This window comes from Pristiophorus japonicus, unplaced genomic scaffold, assembly GCF_044704955.1.
Source record: "Pristiophorus japonicus isolate sPriJap1 unplaced genomic scaffold, sPriJap1.hap1 HAP1_SCAFFOLD_269, whole genome shotgun sequence".
In the NCBI taxonomy this organism is placed as follows: Eukaryota; Metazoa; Chordata; class Chondrichthyes; family Pristiophoridae; genus Pristiophorus; species Pristiophorus japonicus.
The window spans coordinates 569,808-591,600 of record NW_027252439.1 but is presented as its reverse complement, the minus strand read 5'-3'; positions in this window follow the sequence as shown (position 1 = coordinate 591,600).

Here is a 21,793-nt window from a genome sequence, read left to right as displayed (position 1 = left end):
GGGTGTTTAACCCTTTCACACAGGGTCGCAGTGTGGGCCCCTGGTGTTTAACCTCACACACTGGGTCACAGTTTGGGCCCCGGGTGTTTAACCCTTTCACACTGGGTCACAATGTGTGCCCTGGGTGTTTAACCCTTGCACACTGGGTCAAAGTGTGGGCCCCAGGTGTTTAACCCTTTCACACTGGGTCACAGTGTGGGCCGCGGGTGTTAACCCTTTCACACTGGGTCACAGTGTGGGCCCCAGGTGTTTAACCCTTTCACACTGGGTCACAGTGTGGGCCCCGGGTGTTTAACCCTTTCACACTGGGTCACAGTGTAGGACCCATGTGTTTAACCCTTTCACACTGGGTCACAGTGTGGGCCCCAGGTGTTAAACCGTTTCACACTGGGTCACAGTGTAGGCCCCGTGTGTTTAACCCTTTCACACTGAGCCACAGTATGGGCCCCGTGTGTTTAACCATTTCACACTGGGTCACAGTGTGGGCCCCGGGTGTTTAACCCTTTCACACCGGGTCACTGTGCGGGCCCCGGGTGTTTAACCCTCTCACATTGGGTCACAGTGCGGGCCCCGGGTGTTTAACCTCTCACACTGGGTCACAGTGTGGGCCCCGGGTGTTTAACCCTCTCACACTGGGTCATAGTGTGGGCCACGTGTGTTTAACCTCTCACACTGGCTCACAGTGTGGGCCCCGGGTGTTTAGCTCTCACAGTGGTTTACAGTGTGGGCCCCGGGTGTTTAACCTTTCACACTGGGTCACAGTGTGGACCCAGGGTGTTTAACCATTTCACACTGAGTCACAGTGCGGGCCCCGGGTGTTTAACCCTTTCACACAGGGTCGCAGTGTCGGCCCCTGGTGTTTAACCTCTCACACTGGGTCACAGTTTGGGCCCCGGGTGTTTAACCCTCTCACACTGGGTCACAATGTCTGCCCTGGGTGTTTAACCCTTGCACACTGGGTCACAGTGTAGGCCCCGGGTGTTTAACCCTTTCACACTGGGTCACAGTGTGGGCCGCGGGTGTTTAACCCTTTCACACTGGGTCACAGTGCGGGCCCCAGGTGTTCAACCCTTTCACACTGGGTCACAGTGTAGGCCCCGAGTGTTTAACCCTTTCACACTGGGTCACAGTGCGGGCTCTGGGTATTTAACACTTTCATACTTGGTCACAGTGTGGGCCCTGGATGTTTCACCCTCTCACACTGGGTCACAGTGCGGGCCCCGTGTGTTTAACCCTTTCACACTGGGTCACAGTGTAGGCCCCGTGTGTTTAACCCTTTCACACTGAGCCACAGTATGGGCCCCGGGTGTTTAACCATTTCACACTGGGTCACAGTGTGGGCCCCGGGTGTTTAACCCTTTCACACTGGGTGACAGTGCGGGCCCCGGGTGTTTAACCCTCTCACATTGGGTCACAGTGCGGGCCCCGGTTGTTTAACCTCTCACACTGGGGCACAGTATGAGCCCCGGGTGTGTAACCCTCTCACACTGGGTCATAGTGTGGGCCACATGTGTTTAACCTCTCACACTGGGTCACAGTGTGGTCCCCGGATGTTTAACCTCTCACACTGGGTTACAGTGTGGACTCTGGGTGTTTAACTTTTCACACTGGGTCACAGTGTGGACCCAGGGTGTTTAACCCTTTCACACTGGGTCACAATGTGTGCCCTGGGTGTATAACCCTTGCACACTGGGTCACAATGTGGGCCCCAGGTGTTTAACCTCTCACACCGGGTCACTGTGTGGGCCCCGGGTGTTTAGCTCTCACAGTGGTTTACAGTGTGGGCCCCGGGTGTTTAACCTTTCACACTGGGTCACAGTGTGGACCCAGGGTGTTTAACCATTTCACACTGAGTCACAGTGCGGGCCCCGGGTGTTTAACCCTTTCACACAGGGTCGCAGTGTCGGCCCCTGGTGTTTAACCTCTCACACTGGGTCACAGTTTGGGCCCCGGGTGTTTAACCCTCTCACACTGGGTCACAATGTCTGCCCTGGGTGTTTAACCCTTGCACACTGGGTCACAGTGTAGGCCCCGGGTGTTTAACCCTTTCACACTGGGTCACAGTGTGGGCCGCGGGTGTTTAACCCTTTCACACTGGGTCACAGTGCGGGCCCCAGGTGTTCAACCCTTTCACACTGGGTCACAGTGTAGGCCCCGAGTGTTTAACCCTTTCACACAGGGTCACAGTGCGGACCCAGGGTGTTTAACCATTTCACACTGAGTCACAGTGCGGGCCCCGGGTGTTTAACCCTTTCACACAGGGTCGCAGTGTCGGCCCCTGGTGTTTAACCTCTCACACTGGGTCACAGTTTGGGCCCCGGGTGTTTAACCCTCTCACACTGGGTCACAATGTGTGCCCTGGGTGTGTAACCCTTGCACACTGGGTCACAGTGTGGGCCCCGGGTGTTTAACCCTTTCACACTGGGTCACAGTGTGGGCCGCGGGTGTTTAAGCCTCTCACACTGGGTCACAGTTTTGGCCCCGGGTGTTTAACCCTGTCACACTGGGTCACAGTGCGGGCCCCGGGTGTTTAACCCTTTCAGACTGGGTCACAATGTGGGGCCCGGGTGTTTAACCTCTCACACTGGGTCACAGTGTCGGCCCCGGGTGTTTAATCCTTTCACACTGGGTCACAGTGCGGGCTGTGGGTATTTAACACTTTCATACTTGGTCACAGTGTGGGCCCCGGATGTTTAACCTCTCACACTGGGTCACAATGTGGGCCCTGGGTGTTTAACCCTTTCACACTGGGTCACAGTGTAGGCCCCGTGTGTTTAACCCTTTCACACTGGGTCACAGTGTGGGCCCCAGGTGTTTAACCGTTTCACACTGGGTCACATTGTGTGCCCCGGGTGTTTAACCTCTCACACTGGGTCACAGTGTGGGCCCAGGGTGTTTAACCCTTACACACTGAGTCACAGTGCGGGCCCCGGGTGTTTAACCCTTTCACACAGGGTCGCAGTGTGGGCCCCTGGTGTTTAACCTCACACACTGGGTCACAGTTTGGGCCCCGGGTGTTTAACCCTTTCACACTGGGTCACAATGTGTGCCCTGGGTGTTTAACCCTTGCACACTGGGTCAAAGTGTGGGCCCCAGGTGTTTAACCCTTTCACACTGGGTCACAGTGTGGGCCGCGGGTGTTAACCCTTTCACACTGGGTCACAGTGTGGGCCCCAGGTGTTTAACCCTTTCACACTGGGTCACAGTGTGGGCCCCGGGTGTTTAACCCTTTCACACTGGGTCACAGTGTAGGACCCATGTGTTTAACCCTTTCACACTGGGTCACAGTGTGGGCCCCAGGTGTTAAACCGTTTCACACTGGGTCACAGTGTAGGCCCCGTGTGTTTAACCCTTTCACACTGAGCCACAGTATGGGCCCCGTGTGTTTAACCATTTCACACTGGGTCACAGTGTGGGCCCCGGGTGTTTAACCCTTTCACACCGGGTCACTGTGCGGGCCCCGGGTGTTTAACCCTCTCACATTGGGTCACAGTGCGGGCCCCGGGTGTTTAACCTCTCACACTGGGTCACAGTGTGGGCCCCGGGTGTTTAACCCTCTCACACTGGGTCATAGTGTGGGCCACGTGTGTTTAACCTCTCACACTGGCTCACAGTGTGGGCCCCGGGTGTTTAGCTCTCACAGTGGTTTACAGTGTGGGCCCCGGGTGTTTAACCTTTCACACTGGGTCACAGTGTGGACCCAGGGTGTTTAACCATTTCACACTGAGTCACAGTGCGGGCCCCGGGTGTTTAACCCTTTCACACAGGGTCGCAGTGTCGGCCCCTGGTGTTTAACCTCTCACACTGGGTCACAGTTTGGGCCCCGGGTGTTTAACCCTCTCACACTGGGTCACAATGTCTGCCCTGGGTGTTTAACCCTTGCACACTGGGTCACAGTGTAGGCCCCGGGTGTTTAACCCTTTCACACTGGGTCACAGTGTGGGCCGCGGGTGTTTAACCCTTTCACACTGGGTCACAGTGCGGGCCCCAGGTGTTCAACCCTTTCACACTGGGTCACAGTGTAGGCCCCGAGTGTTTAACCCTTTCACACTGGGTCACAGTGCGGGCTCTGGGTATTTAACACTTTCATACTTGGTCACAGTGTGGGCCCTGGATGTTTCACCCTCTCACACTGGGTCACAGTGCGGGCCCCGTGTGTTTAACCCTTTCACACTGGGTCACAGTGTAGGCCCCGTGTGTTTAACCCTTTCACACTGAGCCACAGTATGGGCCCCGGGTGTTTAACCATTTCACACTGGGTCACAGTGTGGGCCCCGGGTGTTTAACCCTTTCACACTGGGTGACAGTGCGGGCCCCGGGTGTTTAACCCTCTCACATTGGGTCACAGTGCGGGCCCCGGTTGTTTAACCTCTCACACTGGGGCACAGTATGAGCCCCGGGTGTGTAACCCTCTCACACTGGGTCATAGTGTGGGCCACATGTGTTTAACCTCTCACACTGGGTCACAGTGTGGTCCCCGGATGTTTAACCTCTCACACTGGGTTACAGTGTGGACTCTGGGTGTTTAACTTTTCACACTGGGTCACAGTGTGGACCCAGGGTGTTTAACCCTTTCACACTGGGTCACAATGTGTGCCCTGGGTGTATAACCCTTGCACACTGGGTCACAATGTGGGCCCCAGGTGTTTAACCTCTCACACTGGGTCACAGTGTGGGCCCCGGGTGTTTAACCTCTCACACTGGGTTACTGTGTGGGCCCCGGGTGTTTAACCTTTCACACTGGGTCACAGAGTGGGCCCCGTGTGTTAAACCCTTTCACACTGGGTTACAGTGCGGGCCCCGGGTGTTTAATCCTTTCATACCTGGTCACAGTGCGGGCCCTGGGTGTTTAACCCTTTCACACAGGGACACAATGTAGGCCCCGGGTGTTTAACCTCTCACACTGGGACACAGTGTGGGCCCCGGGTGTTTAACCCTTTCACACTGGGTCACAGTGTGGGCCCCGGGTGTTTAACCCTCTCACACTGGGTCACAGTGTGGGCCACGGGTGTTGAACACTTTCACACTGGGTCACAGTGCGGGCCCTGGGTGTTTAACTCTCTCACACTGGGTCACAGTGTGGGCCCTGGGTGTTTAACCCTTTCACACTGGTTCACAATGTGTGTCCCGGGTGTTTAACCGTGTCACACTGGGTCACAGTGTGGGCCTCGGGTGTTTAACTGTTTCACACTAGGTCACAGTTTGGACCCTGGGTGTTTAACCCTTTCAGACTGTGTCATAGTGCCGGCCCCGGGTCTTTAACCCTTCCACACTGGATCAAAGCGTGGGCCCCGGGTGTTTAACCCTTTCACACTGGGTCACAGTTTAGGCCCCGGGTGTTTAACCCTCTCACACTGCATCACAGTGTGGGCACCGTGTGTCTAACCCTTTCACACTGGGTCACAGAGCGGGCCACGGGTGTTTATCCCCTTCACACTGGGTCACAGTGCGGGCCCCGGGAGTTTAACTGTTTCACACTGGGTCAAAATGCGGGCCCCGGGTGTTTAACCTCTCACACTGCGTCACATTGCGGGCCCCGGGTGTTTAACCCTTTCACACTGGGTCACAGTGCGGGCCCCGGGTGTTTAACCCTTTCACACTGGATCACAGTGTGGGCCCCGGGTGCTTAACCCTTTCACACTGGGTCACAGTGCAGGCCCCGCGTGTTTAATCCTTTCACACTGGGTCACAGTGTGGGCCCCAGGTGTTTAACCCTTTCACACTGGGTCACAGTGCGGGCCCCGGGTGTTTAACTGTTTCACACTGGGTCACAGTGCGGGCCCCGGGTGTTTAACTGTTTCACACTGGGTCACAGTGTAGGCCCCGGGTGTTTAACCCTTTCACACTACATCACAGTGCTGGGCACCGGGTGTTAAACAGTTTCACACTGGGTCACTTTGTGTGCCCCGGGTGGTTAACCTCTCACACTGGGTCACAGTGTGGGCCCCGGGTGTTTAACGTTTCACACTGGGTTACAGTGCGGGCTCCGAGTGTTTAACCCTTTCACACTGGGTCACAGTGTAGGCCCCGGGTGTTTAACCCTCTCACAGTGGGTGCACAGTGTGTGCCCCGGGTGTTTAACCACTCACACTGGGTCACAGTGTGGGCCCCGGATGTTTAACCTTTCACACTGGGTCACAGTGCGGGCTCCGGGTGTTTAACCCTTTCACACTGGGTCACAGTGTAGGCCCCGGGTGTTTAACCCTCTCACACTGGGTGACAGTGCGGGCCCCGGGTGCTTAACGCTTTCACACTGGGTCACAGTGTGGGCCCCGGGTATTTAACCTCACACACTGTGTCACAGTGTGGGCCCCGGGTGTTTAACCCTTTCACACTGGGTCACAGTGCGGGCCCTGGGTGTTTAACTCTCTCACACTGGGTCACAGTGTGGGCCCCGGGTGTTTAACCCTTTCACACTGGGTCACAATGTGGGCCCCGGGTGTTCAACATTTTCACACTGGGTCACAGTGTGGGCCCCGGGTGTTTAACTGTTTCACACTTGGTCACAGTTTGGACCCCGGGTGTTTAACCCTTTCACACTGGGTCATAGTGGGGGCCCCGGGTCTTTAACCCTTCCACACTGGGTCAAAGCGTGGGCCCCGGGTGTTTAACCCTTTCACACTGGGTCACAGTGTAGGCCCCGGGTGTTTAACCCTCTCACACTGCATCACAGTGTGGGCCCCGTGTGTCTAACCCTTTCACACTGGGTCACAGTGCGGGCCACGGGTGTTTATCCCTTTCACACTGGGTCACAGTGCGGGCCCCGGGAGTTTAACTGTTTCACACTGGGTCACAATGCGTGCCCCGGGTGTTTAACCCTTTCACACTGGGTCATAGTGCGGGCCCCGGGTCTTTAACCCTTGCACACTGGGTCAAAGCGTGGGCCCCGGGTGTTTAACCCTTTCACACTGGGTCACAGTTTAGGCCCCGGGTGTTTAATCCTCTCACACTGCATCACAGTGTGGGCACCGTGTGTCTAACCCTTTCACACTGGGTCACAGTGCGGGCCACGGGTGTTTATCCCTTTCACACTGGGTCACAGTGCGGAACCGGGAGTTTAACTGTTTCACACTGGGTCACAATGCGGGCCCCGGGTGTTTAACCTCTCACACTGCGTCACATTGCGGGCCCCGGGTGTTTAACCCTTTCACACTGGGTCACAGTGCGGGCCCCGGGTGTTTAACCCTTTCACACTGGGTCACAGTGTGGGCCCCGGGTGCTTAACCCTTTCACACTGGGTCACAGTGCAGGCCCCGCGTGTTTAATCCTTTCACACTGGGTCACAGTGTGGGCCCCGGGTGTTTAACCCTTTCACACTGGGTCACAGTGCGGGCCCCGGGTGTTTAACTGTTTCACACTGGGTCACAGTGCGGGCCCCGGGTGTTTAACTGTTTCACACTGGGTCACAGTGTAGGCCCCGGGTGTTTAACCCTTTCACACTACATCACAGTGCTGGGCGCCGGGTGTTAAACAGTTTCACACTGGGTCACAGTGTGTGCCCCGGGTGGTTAACCTCTCACACTGGGTCACAGTGTGGGCCCCGGGTGTTTAACGTTTCACACTGGGTTACAGTGCGGGCTCCGAGTGTTTAATCCTTTCACACTGGGTCACAGTGTGGGCCCCGGGTGTTTAACCCTCTCACAGTGGGTCACAGTGTGTGCCCCGGGTGTTTAACCACTCACACTAGGTCACAGTGTGGGCCCCGGGTGTTTAACCTTTCACACTGGGTCACAGTGCGGGCTCCGGGTGTTTAACCCTTTCACACTAGGTCACAGTGTAGGCCCCGGATGTTTAACCCTCTCACACTGGGTGACAGTGCGGGCCCCGGGTGCTTAACTCTTTCACACTGGGTCACAGTGTGGGCCCTGGGTATTTAACCTCACACACTGTGTCACAGTGTGGGCCCCGGGTGTTTAACCCTTTCACACTGGGTCACAGTGCGTGCCCTGGGTGTTTAACTCTCTCACACTGGGTCACAGTGTGGGCCCCGGGTGTTTAACGGTTTCACACTGGGTCACAATGCGGGCCCCGGGTGTTTAACCCGCTCACAGTGGGTCACAGTGTGTGCCCCGGGTGTTTAACCACTCACACTGGTCACAGATTGGACCCCGGGTGTTTAACCCTTTCACTCTGGGTCATAGTGCGGGCCCCGGGTCTTTAACCCTTCCACACTGGGTCACAGTGTGGGCCCCGGGTGTTGAATCCTTTCACACTGGGTCACAGTTTGGACCCCGGGTGTTTAACCCTTTCACACTGGGTCACAGTGTGGGCCCCGGGTGTTTAACCCTTTCACACTGGGTCACAGTGCGGGCCCCGGGTGTTTGACCCTTACACACTGGGTCACAGTGTGGGCCCCGGGTGTTTAACCCTTTCACACTGGGTCACAGTGTGGGCCCCGGGTGTATAACCCTCTCACACTGCATCACAGTGTGGGCTCCGTGCGTTTAACCCTTTCACACTGGGTCACAGTGCGGGCCCCGGGTGTTTAACCCTTTCACACTGGGTCACAATGCGCGCCCCGGGTGTTTAACCCTTTCACACTGGGTCACAGTGCGGGCCCCGGGTGTTTAATCCTTTCACACTGGGTCACAGTGTGGGCCCCGGGTATTTACTCCTTTCACACTGGGTCACAGTGCGGTCCCCGGGTGTTTAACCCTTTCACACTGGGTCACATTGTGGGCCCCGGGTGATTAACCCTTTCACAGTGGGACACAGTGCGGGCCCCGGGTGTTTAACCCTCTCACGCTGGGTCACAGTGTGGGCCCCGGGTATTTAACCCTCTCACACTGGGTCACAGTTTGGGTCTCGGGTGTTTAAGCTTTCACACTGGACACAATGAGGTCCCCGGGTGTTTAACTGTTTCACACTGGGTCACAGTGTGGGCCCCCGGTGTTTAACCCTTTCACACTGGGTCACAGTGTGGGCCCTGGGTGCTTAACCCTTTCACACTGGGTCACAGTGCAGGCCCCGCGTACTTAATCCTTTCACACTGGGTCACAGTGTGGGCCACGGGTGTTTAACCCTTTCACACTGGGTCACAGTGCGGGCCCCGGGTGTTTAACTGTTTCACACTGGGTCACAGTGCGGGCCCCGGGTGTTTAACTGTTTCACACTGGATCACAGTGTAGGCCCCGGGTGTTTAACCCTTTCACACTGCATCACAGTGCTGGCCGCCGGGTGTTAAACAGTTTCACACTGGGTCACAGTGTGGGCCCCGGGTGGTTAACCTCTCACACTGGGTCACAGTGCGGGCCCCGGGTGTTTAACCACTCACACTGGGTCACAATGTGGGCCCCGGGTGTTTAACGTTTCACACTGGGTTACAGTGCGGGCTCCGAGTGTTTAACCCTTTCACACTGGGTCACAGTGTAGGCCCCGGGTGTTTAACACTCTCACAGTGGGTCACAGTGTGTGTCCCGGGTGTTTAACCACTCACACTGGGTCACAGTGTGGGCCCCGGGTGTTTAACCTTTCACACTGGGTCACAGTGCGGGCTCCGGGTGTTTAACCCTTTCACACTGGGTCACAGTGTAGGCCCCGGGTGTTTAACCCTCTCACACTGGGTCACAGTGCGGGCCCCGGGTGTTTAACGCTTTCACACTGGGTCACAGTGTGGGCCCCGGATATTTAACCTCACACACTGTGTCACAGTGTGGGCCCCGGGTGTTTAACCCTTCCACACTGGGTCACAGTGCGGGCCCCGGGTGTTTAACTCTCTCACACTGGGTCACAGTGTGGGCCCCGGGTGTTTAACCCTGTCCCACTGGGTCACAGTGTGGGCCTCGGGTGTTTAACCCTTTCACACTAATGAGGTCCCCGGGTGTTTAACTGTTTCACACTGGGTCACAGTGTGGGCCCCGGGTGTTTAACCCTTCCACACTGGGTCACAGTGCGGGCCCTGGGTGTTTAACTCTCTCACACTGGGTCACAGTGTGGGCCCCGGGTGTTTAACCCTGTCCCACTGGGTCACAGTGTGGGCCTCGGGTATTTAACCCTTTCACACTAATGAGGTCCCCGGGTGTTTAACTGTTTCACACTGGGTCACAGTGTGGGCCCCGGGTGTTTAACCCTTTCACACTGGGTCACAGTGTGGGCCCCGGGTGTTTAACCACTCACACTGGGTCACAGTGTGGGCCCCGGGTGTTTAACGTTTCACACTGGGTCACAGTGTGTGCCCCAGGTGTTTAACCCTTTCACACTTGGTCACAGTGTGGGCCCCGGGTATTTAACCCTCTCACACTGGGTCACAGTTTGGGTCTCGGGTGTTTAAGCTTTCACACTGGACACAATGAGGTCCCCGGGTGTTTAACTGTTTCACACTGGGTCACAGTGTGGGCCCCCGGTGTTTAACCCTTTCACACTGGGTCACAGTGTGGGCCCTGGGTGCTTAACCCTTTCACACTGGGTCACAGTGCAGGCCCCGCGTACTTAATCCTTTCACACTGGGTCACAGTGTGGGCCACGGGTGTTTAACCCTTTCACACTGGGTCACAGTGCGGGCCCCGGGTGTTTAACTGTTTCACACTGAGTCACAGTGCGGGCCCCGGGTGTTTAACTGTTTCACACTGGATCACCGTGTAGGCCCCGGGTGTTTAACCCTTTCACACTGCATCACAGTGCTGGCCGCCGGGTGTTAAACAGTTTCACACTGGGTCACAGTGTGGGCCCCGAGTGTTTAACCCTCTCACACTGGGTAACAGTGCGGGCCCCGGGTGTTTAACCACTCACACTGGGTCACACTGTGGGCCCCAGGTGTTTAACATTTCACACTGGGTTACAGTGCGGGCTCCGAGTGTTTAACCCTTTCACACTGGGTCACAGTGTAGGCCCCGAGTGTTTAACACTCTCACAGTGGGTCACAGTGTGTGTCCCGGGTGTTTAACCACTCACACTGGGTCACAGTGTGGGCCCCGGGTGTTTAACCTTTCACACTGGGTCACAGTGCGGGCTCCGGGTGTTTAACCCTTTCACACTGGGTCACAGTGTAGGCCCCGGGTGTTTAACCCTCTCACACTGGGTCACAGTGCGGGCCCCGGGTGTTTAACGCTTTCACACTGGGTCACAGTGTGGGCCCCCGGTGTTTAACCCTTTCACACTGGGTCACAGTGTGGGCCCTGGGTGCTTAACCCTTTCACACTGGGTCACAGTGCAGGCCCCGCGTACTTAATCCTTTCACACTGGGTCACAGTGTGGGCCACGGGTGTTTAACCCTTTCACACTGGGTCACAGTGCGGGCCCCGGGTGTTTAACTGTTTCACACTGGGTCACAGTGTGGGCCCCGGGTGTTTAACTGTTTCACACTGGATCACAGTGTAGGCCCCGGGTGTTTAACCCTTTCACACTGCATCACAGTGCTGGCCGCCGGGTGTTAAACAGTTTCACACTGGGTCACAATGTGGGCCCCGGGTGTTTAACATTTCACACTGGGTTACAGTGCGGGCTCCGAGTGTTTAACCCTTTCACACTGGGTCACAGTGTAGGCCCCGGGTGTTTAACACTCTCACAGTGGGTCACAGTGTGTGTCCCGGGTGTTTAACCTCTCACACTGGGTCACAGTGCGGGCCCCGGGTGTTTAACCACTCACACTGGGTCACAATGTGAGCCCCGGGTGTTTAACATTTCACACTGGGTTACAGTGCGGGCTCCGAGTGTTTAACCCTTTCACACTGGGTCACAGTGTAGGCCCCGGGTGTTTAACACTCTCACAGTGGGTCACAGTGTGTGTCCCGGGTGTTTAACCACTCACACTGGGTCACAGTGTGGGCCCCGGGTGTTTAACCTTTCACACTGGGTCACAGTGCGGGCTCCGGGTGTTTAACCCTTTCACACTGGGTCACAGTGTAGGCCCCGGGTGTTTAACCCTCTCACACTGGGTCACAGTGCGGGCCCCGGGTGTTTAACGCTTTCACACTGGGTCACAGTGTGGGCCCCGGATATTTAACCTCACACACTGTGTCACAGTGTGGGCCCCGGGTGTTTAACCCTTCCACACTGGGTCACAGTGCGGGCCCCGGGTGTTTAACTCTCTCACACTGGGTCACAGTGTGGGCCCCGGGTGTTTAACCCTGTCCCACTGGGTCACAGTGCGGGCCCCGGGTGTTTAACCCTTTCACACTGGGTCACAGTGTGGGCCCCGGGTGCTTAACCCTTTCACACTGGGTCACAGTGCGGGCCCCGGGTGTTTAACTGTTTCACACTGGGTCACAGTGCGGGCCCCGGGTGTTTAACTGTTTCACACTGGGTCACAGTGTAGGCCCCGGGTGTTTAACCCTTTCACACTACATCACAGTGCTGGGCGCCGGGTGTTAAACAGTTTCACACTGGGTCACAGTGTGTGCCCCGGGTGGTTAACCTCTCACACTGGGTCACAGTGTGGGCCCCGGGTGTTTAACGTTTCACACTGGGTTACAGTGCGGGCTCCGAGTGTTTAATCCTTTCACACTGGGTCACAGTGTAGGCCCCGGGTGTTTAACCCTCTCACAGTGGGTCACAGTGTGTGCCCCGGGTGTTTAACCACTCACACTAGGTCACAGTGTGGGCCCCGGGTGTTTAACCTTTCACACTGGGTCACAGTGCGGGCTCCGGGTGTTTAACCCTTTCACACTAGGTCACAGTGTAGGCCCCGGATGTTTAACCCTCTCACACTGGGTGACAGTGCGGGCCCCGGGTGCTTAACTCTTTCACACTGGGTCACAGTGTGGGCCCTGGGTATTTAACCTCACACACTGTGTCACAGTGTGGGCCCCGGGTGTTTAACCCTTTCACACTGGGTCACAGTGCGGGCCCTGGGTGTTTAACTCTCTCACACTGGGTCACAGTGTGGGCCCCAGGTGTTTAACGGTTTCACACTGGGTCACAATGCGGGCCCCGGGTGTTTAACCCGCTCACAGTGGGTCACAGTGTGTGCCCCGGGTGTTTAACCACTCACACTGGTCACAGATTGGACCCCGGGTGTTTAACCCTTTCACTCTAGGTCATAGTGCGGGCCCCGGGTCTTTAACCCTTCCACACTGGGTCACAGTGTGGGCCCCGGGTGTTGAATCCTTTCACACTGGGTCACAGTTTGGACCCCGGGTGTTTAACCCTTTCACACTGGGTCACAGTGCGGGCCCCGGGTGTTTGACCCTTACACACTGGGTCACAGTGTGGGCCCCGGGTGTTTAACCCTTTCACACTGGGTCACAGTGTGGGCCCCGGGTGTATAACCCTCTCACACTGCATCACAGTGTGGGCTCCGTGCGTTTAACCCTTTCACACTGGGTCACAGTGCGGGCCCCGGGTGTTTAACCCTTTCACACTGGGTCACAATGCGCGCCCCGGGTGTTTAACCCTTTCACACTGGGTCACAGTGCGGGCCCCGGGTGTTTAATCCTTTCACACTGGGTCACAGTGTGGGCCCCGGGTATTTACTCCTTTCACACTGGGTCACAGTGCGGTCCCCGGGTGTTTAACCCTTTCACACTGGGTCACATTGTGGGCCCCGGGTGATTAACCCTTTCACAGTGGGACACAGTGCGGGCCCCGGGTGTTTAACCCTCTCACGCTGGGTCACAGTGTGGGCCCCGGGTATTTAACCCTCTCACACTGGGTCACAGTTTGGGTCTCGGGTGTTTAAGCTTTCACACTGGACACAATGAGGTCCCCGGGTGTTTAACTGTTTCACACTGGGTCACAGTGTGGGCCCCCGGTGTTTAACCCTTTCACACTGGGTCACAGTGTGGGCCCTGGGTGCTTAACCCTTTCACACTGGGTCACAGTGCAGGCCCCGCGTACTTAATCCTTTCACACTGGGTCACAGTGTGGGCCACGGGTGTTTAACCCTTTCACACTGGGTCACAGTGCGGGCCCCGGGTGTTTAACTGTTTCACACTGGGTCACAGTGCGGGCCCCGGGTGTTTAACTGTTTCACACTGGATCACAGTGTAGGCCCCGGGTGTTTAACCCTTTCACACTGCATCACAGTGCTGGCCGCCGGGTGTTAAACAGTTTCACACTGGGTCACAGTGTGGGCCCCGGGTGGTTAACCTCTCACACTGGGTCACAGTGCGGGCCCCGGGTGTTTAACCACTCACACTGGGTCACAATGTGGGCCCCGGGTGTTTAACGTTTCACACTGGGTTACAGTGCGGGCTCCGAGTGTTTAACCCTTTCACACTGGGTCACAGTGTAGGCCCCGGGTGTTTAACACTCTCACAGTGGGTCACAGTGTGTGTCCCGGGTGTTTAACCACTCACACTGGGTCACAGTGTGGGCCCCGGGTGTTTAACCTTTCACACTGGGTCACAGTGCGGGCTCCGGGTGTTTAACCCTTTCACACTGGGTCACAGTGTAGGCCCCGGGTGTTTAACCCTCTCACACTGGGTCACAGTGCGGGCCCCGGGTGTTTAACGCTTTCACACTGGGTCACAGTGTGGGCCCCGGATATTTAACCTCACACACTGTGTCACAGTGTGGGCCCCGGGTGTTTAACCCTTCCACACTGGGTCACAGTGCGGGCCCCGGGTGTTTAACTCTCTCACACTGGGTCACAGTGTGGGCCCCGGGTGTTTAACCCTGTCCCACTGGGTCACAGTGTGGGCCTCGGGTGTTTAACCCTTTCACACTAATGAGGTCCCCGGGTGTTTAACTGTTTCACACTGGGTCACAGTGTGGGCCCCGGGTGTTTAACCCTTCCACACTGGGTCACAGTGCGGGCCCTGGGTGTTTAACTCTCTCACACTGGGTCACAGTGTGGGCCCCGGGTGTTTAACCCTGTCCCACTGGGTCACAGTGTGGGCCTCGGGTATTTAACCCTTTCACACTAATGAGGTCCCCGGGTGTTTAACTGTTTCACACTGGGTCACAGTGTGGGCCCCGGGTGTTTAACCCTTTCACACTGGGTCACAGTGTGGGCCCCGGGTGTTTAACCACTCACACTGGGTCACAGTGTGGGCCCCGGGTGTTTAACGTTTCACACTGGGTCACAGTGTGTGCCCCAGGTGTTTAACCCTTTCACACTTGGTCACAGTGTGGGCCCCGGGTATTTAACCCTCTCACACTGGGTCACAGTTTGGGTCTCGGGTGTTTAAGCTTTCACACTGGACACAATGAGGTCCCCGGGTGTTTAACTGTTTCACACTGGGTCACAGTGTGGGCCCCCGGTGTTTAACCCTTTCACACTGGGTCACAGTGTGGGCCCTGGGTGCTTAACCCTTTCACACTGGGTCACAGTGCAGGCCCCGCGTACTTAATCCTTTCACACTGGGTCACAGTGTGGGCCACGGGTGTTTAACCCTTTCACACTGGGTCACAGTGCGGGCCCCGGGTGTTTAACTGTTTCACACTGAGTCACAGTGCGGGCCCCGGGTGTTTAACTGTTTCACACTGGATCACCGTGTAGGCCCCGGGTGTTTAACCCTTTCACACTGCATCACAGTGCTGGCCGCCGGGTGTTAAACAGTTTCACACTGGGTCACAGTGTGGGCCCCGAGTGTTTAACCCTCTCACACTGGGTAACAGTGCGGGCCCCGGGTGTTTAACCACTCACACTGGGTCACACTGTGGGCCCCGGGTGTTTAACATTTCACACTGGGTTACAGTGCGGGCTCCGAGTGTTTAACCCTTTCACACTGGGTCACAGTGTAGGCCCCGAGTGTTTAACACTCTCACAGTGGGTCACAGTGTGTGTCCCGGGTGTTTAACCACTCACACTGGGTCACAGTGTGTGTCCCGGGTGTTTAACCTCTCACACTGGGTCACAGTGTGGGCCCCGGGTGTTTAACCTTTCACACTGGGTCACAGTGCGGGCCCCGGGTGTTTAACGCTTTCACACTGGGTCACAGTGTGGGCCCCCGGTGTTTAACCCTTTCACACTGGGTCACAGTGTGGGCCCTGGGTGCTTAACCCTTTCACACTGGGTCACAGTGCAGGCCCCGCGTACTTAATCCTTTCACACTGGGTCACAGTGTGGGCCACGGGTGTTTAACCCTTTCACACTGGGTCACAGTGCGGGCCCCGGGTGTTTAACTGTTTCACACTGGGTCACAGTGCGGGCCCCGGGTGTTTAACTGTTTCACACTGGATCACAGTGTAGGCCCCGGGTGTTTAACCCTTTCACACTGCATCACAGTGCTGGCCGCCGGGTGTTAAACAGTTTCACACTGGGTCACAATGTGGGCCCCGGGTGTTTAACATTTCACACTGGGTTACAGTGCGGGCTCCGGGTGTTTAACCCTTTCACACTAGGTCACAGTGTGTGCCCCGGGTGTTTAACCACTCACACTAGGTCACAGTGTGGGCCCCGGGTGTTTAACCTTTCACACTGGGTCACAGTGCGGGCTCCGGGTGTTTAACCCTTTCACACTAGGTCACAGTGTAGGCCCCGGATGTTTAACCCTCTCACACTGGGTGACAGTGCGGGCCCCGGGTGCTTAACTCTTTCACACTGGGTCACAGTGTGGGCCCTGGGTATTTAACCTCACACACTGTGTCACAGTGTGGGCCCCGGGTGTTTAACCCTTTCACACTGGGTCACAGTGCGGGCCCTGGGTGTTTAACTCTCTCACACTGGGTCACAGTGTGGGCCCCGGGTGTTTAACGGTTTCACACTGGGTCACAATGCGGGCCCCGGGTGTTTAACCCGCTCACAGTGGGTCACAGTGTGTGCCCCGGGTGTTTAACCACTCACACTGGTCACAGATTGGACCCCGGGTGTTTAACCCTTTCACTCTGGGTCATAGTGCGGGCCCCGGGTCTTTAACCCTTCCACACTGGGTCACAGTGTGGGCCCCGGGTGTTGAATCCTTTCACACTGGGTCACAGTGTAGGCCCCGGGTGTTTAACACTCTCACAGTGGGTCACAGTGTGTGTCCCGGGTGTTTAACCTCTCACACTGGGTCACAGTGCGGGCCCCGGGTGTTTAACCACTCACACTGGGTCACAATGTGGGCCCCGGGTGTTTAACATTTCACACTGGGTTACAGTGCGGGCTCCGAGTGTTTAACCCTTTCACACTGGGTCACAGTGTAGGCCCCGGGTGTTTAACACTCTCACAGTGGGTCACAGTGTGTGTCCCGGGTGTTTAACCACTCACACTGGGTCACAGTGTGGGCCCCGGGTGTTTAACCTTTCACACTGGGTCACAGTGCGGGCTCCGGGTGTTTAACCCTTTCACACTGGGTCACAGTGTAGGCCCCGGGTGTTTAACCCTCTCACACTGGGTCACAGTGCGGGCCCCGGGTGTTTAACGCTTTCACACTGGGTCACAGTGTGGGCCCCGGATATTTAACCTCACACACTGTGTCACAGTGTGGGCCCCGGGTGTTTAACCCTTCCACACTGGGTCACAGTGCGGGCCCCGGGTGTTTAACTCTCTCACACTGGGTCACAGTGTGGGCCCCGGGTGTTTAACCCTGTCCCACTGGGTCACAGTGCGGGCCCCGGGTGTTTAACCCTTTCACACTGGGTCACAGTGTGGGCCCCGGGTGCTTAACCCTTTCACACTGGGTCACAGTGCGGGCCCCGGGTGTTTAACTGTTTCACACTGGGTCACAGTGCGGGCCCCGGGTGTTTAACTGTTTCACACTGGGTCACAGTGTAGGCCCCGGGTGTTTAACCCTTTCACACTACATCACAGTGCTGGGCGCCGGGTGTTAAACAGTTTCACACTGGGTCACAGTGTGTGCCCCGGGTGGTTAACCTCTCACACTGGGTCACAGTGTGGGCCCCGGGTGTTTAACGTTTCACACTGGGTTACAGTGCGGGCTCCGAGTGTTTAATCCTTTCACACTGGGTCACAGTGTAGGCCCCGGGTGTTTAACCCTCTCACAGTGGGTCACAGTGTGTGCCCCGGGTGTTTAACCACTCACACTAGGTCACAGTGTGGGCCCCGGGTGTTTAACCTTTCACACTGGGTCACAGTGCGGGCTCCGGGTGTTTAACCCTTTCACACTAGGTCACAGTGTAGGCCCCGGATGTTTAACCCTCTCACACTGGGTGACAGTGCGGGCCCCGGGTGCTTAACTCTTTCACACTGGGTCACAGTGTGGGCCCTGGGTATTTAACCTCACACACTGTGTCACAGTGTGGGCCCCGGGTGTTTAACCCTTTCACACTGGGTCACAGTGCGGGCCCTGGGTGTTTAACTCTCTCACACTGGGTCACAGTGTGGGCCCCGGGTGTTTAACGGTTTCACACTGGGTCACAATGCGGGCCCCGGGTGTTTAACCCGCTCACAGTGGGTCACAGTGTGTGCCCCGGGTGTTTAACCACTCACACTGGTCACAGATTGGACCCCGGGTGTTTAACCCTTTCACTCTGGGTCATAGTGCGGGCCCCGGGTCTTTAACCCTTCCACACTGGGTCACAGTGTGGGCCCCGGGTGTTGAATCCTTTCACACTGGGTCACAGTTTGGACCCCGGGTGTTTAACCCTTTCACACTGGGTCACAGTGCGGGCCCCGGGTGTTTGACCCTTACACACTGGGTCACAGTGTGGGCCCCGGGTGTTTAACCCTTTCACACTGGGTCACAGTGTGGGCCCCGGGTGTATAACCCTCTCACACTGCATCACAGTGTGGGCTCCGTGCGTTTAACCCTTTCACACTGGGTCACAGTGCGGGCCCCGGGTGTTTAACCCTTTCACACTGGGTCACAATGCGCGCCCCGGGTGTTTAACCCTTTCACACTGGGTCACAGTGCGGGCCCCGGGTGTTTAATCCTTTCACACTGGGTCACAGTGTGGGCCCCGGGTATTTACTCCTTTCACACTGGGTCACAGTGCGGTCCCCGGGTGTTTAACCCTTTCACACTGGGTCACATTGTGGGCCCCGGGTGATTAACCCTTTCACAGTGGGACACAGTGCGGGCCCCGGGTGTTTAACCCTCTCACGCTGGGTCACAGTGTGGGCCCCGGGTATTTAACCCTCTCACACTGGGTCACAGTTTGGGTCTCGGGTGTTTAAGCTTTCACACTGGACACAATGAGGTCCCCGGGTGTTTAACTGTTTCACACTGGGTCACAGTGTGGGCCCCCGGTGTTTAACCCTTTCACACTGGGTCACAGTGTGGGCCCTGGGTGCTTAACCCTTTCACACTGGGTCACAGTGCAGGCCCCGCGTACTTAATCCTTTCACACTGGGTCACAGTGTGGGCCACGGGTGTTTAACCCTTTCACACTGGGTCACAGTGCGGGCCCCGGGTGTTTAACTGTTTCACACTGGGTCACAGTGCGGGCCCCGGGTGTTTAACTGTTTCACACTGGATCACAGTGTAGGCCCCGGGTGTTTAACCCTTTCACACTGCATCACAGTGCTGGCCGCCGGGTGTTAAACAGTTTCACACTGGGTCACAGTGTGGGCCCCGGGTGGTTAACCTCTCACACTGGGTCACAGTGCGGGCCCCGGGTGTTTAACCACTCACACTGGGTCACAATGTGGGCCCCGGGTGTTTAACATTTCACACTGGGTTACAGTGCGGGCTCCGAGTGTTTAACCCTTTCACACTGGGTCACAGTGTAGGCCCCGGGTGTTTAACACTCTCACAGTGGGTCACAGTGTGTGTCCCGGGTGTTTAACCACTCACACTGGGTCACAGTGTGGGCCCCGGGTGTTTAACCTTTCATACTGGGTCACAGTGCGGGCTCCGGGTGTTTAACCCTTTCACACTGGGTCACAGTGTAGGCCCCGGGTGTTTAACCCTCTCACACTGGGTCACAGTGCGGGCCCCGGGTGTTTAACGCTTTCACACTGGGTCACAGTGTGGGCCCCGGATATTTAACCTCACACACTGTGTCACAGTGTGGGCCCCGGGTGTTTAACCCTTCCACACTGGGTCACAGTGCGGGCCCCGGGTGTTTAACTCTCTCACACTGGGTCACAGTGTGGGCCCCGGGTGTTTAACCCTGTCCCACTGGGTCACAGTGTGGGCCTCGGGTGTTTAACCCTTTCACACTAATGAGGTCCCCGGGTGTTTAACTGTTTCACACTGGGTCACAGTGTGGGCCCCCGGTGTTTAACCCTTCCACACTGGGTCACAGTGCGGGCCCTGGGTGTTTAACTCTCTCACACTGGGTCACAGTGTGGGCCCCGGGTGTTTAACCCTGTCCCACTGGGTCACAGTGTGGGCCTCGGGTGTTTAACCCTTTCACACTAATGAGGTCCCCGGGTGTTTAACTGTTTCACACTGGGTCACAGTGTGGGCCCCGGGTGTTTAACCCTTCCACACTGGGTCACAGTGCGGGCCCTGGGTGTTTAACTCTCTCACACTGGGTCACAGTGTGGGCCCCGGGTGTTTAACCCTGTCCCACTGGGTCACAGTGTGGGCCTCGGGTGTTTAACCCTTTCACACTAATGAGGTCCCTGGTGTTTAACTGTTTCACACTGGGTCACAGTGTGGGCCCCGGGTGTTTAACCCTTTCACACTGGGTCACAGTGTGGGCCCCGGGTGTTTAACCCTTTCACACTACATCACAGTGCTGGCCGCCGGGTGTTAAACAGTTTCACACTGGGTCACAATGCGTGCCCCGGGTGTTTAACCTCTCACACTGCGTCATATTGCGGGCCCCGGGTGTTTAACCCTTTCACACTGGGTCATAGTGCGGATCCCGGGTGTTTAACCCTTTCACACTGGGTCACAGTGTGGGCCCCGGGTGCTTAACCCTTTCACACTGGGTCACAGTGCAGGCCCCGCGTGTTTAATCCTTTCACACTGGGTCACAGTGTGGGCCCCGGGTGTTTAACCCTTTTACACTGGGTCACAGTGCGGGCCCCGGGTGTTTAACTGTTTCACACTGGGTCACAGTGCGGGCCCCGGGTGTTTAACTGTTTCACACTGGGTCACAGTGTAGGCCCCGGGTGTTTAACCCTTTCACACTACATCACAGTGCTGGCCGCCGGGTGTTAAACAGTTTCACACTGGGTCACAGTGTGTGCCCCGGGTGGTTAACCTCTCACACTGGGTCACAGTGTGGGCCCCGGGTGTTTAACGTTTCACACTGGGTTACAGTGCGGGCTCCGAGTGTTTAACCCTTTCACACTGTGTCACAGTGTAGGCCCCGGGTGTTTAACACTCTCACAGTGGGTCACAGTGTGTGCCCCGGGTGTTTAACCACTCACACTGGGTCACAGTGTGGGCCCCGGGTGTTTAACCTTTCACACTGGGTCACAGTGCGGGCACCGGGTGTTTAACCCTTTCACACTGGGTCACAGTGTAGGCCCCGGGTGTTTCACCCTCTCACACTGGGTCACAGTGCGGGCCCCGGGTGCTTAACGCTTTCACACTGGGTCACAGTGTGGGCCCGGGGTATTTAACGTCACACACTGTGTCACAGTGTGGGCCCTGGGTGTTTAACCCTTTCACACTGGGTCACAGTGCGGGCCCTGGGTGTTTAACTCTCTCACACTGGGTGACAGTGTGGGCCCCGGGTGTTTAACGGTTTCACACTGGGTCACAATGCGGGCCCCGGGTGTTTAACCGTGTCACACTGGGTCACAGTGTGGGCCTCGGGTGTTTAACCGTTTCACACTGGGACACAATGAGGTCCCCGGGTGTTTAACTGTTTCACACTGGGTCACAGTTTGGACCCCGGGTGTTTAACCCTTTCACACTGGGTCATAGTGCGGGCCCCGGGTCTTTAACCCTTCCACACTGGGTCAAAGCGTGGGCCCCGGGTGTTTAACCCTTTCACACTGGGTCACAGTTTAGGCTCCGGGTGTTTAACCCTCTCACACTGCATCACAGTGTGGGCACCGTGTGTCTAACCCTTTCACACTGGGTCACAGTGCGGGCCACGGGTGTTTATCCCTTTCACACTGGGT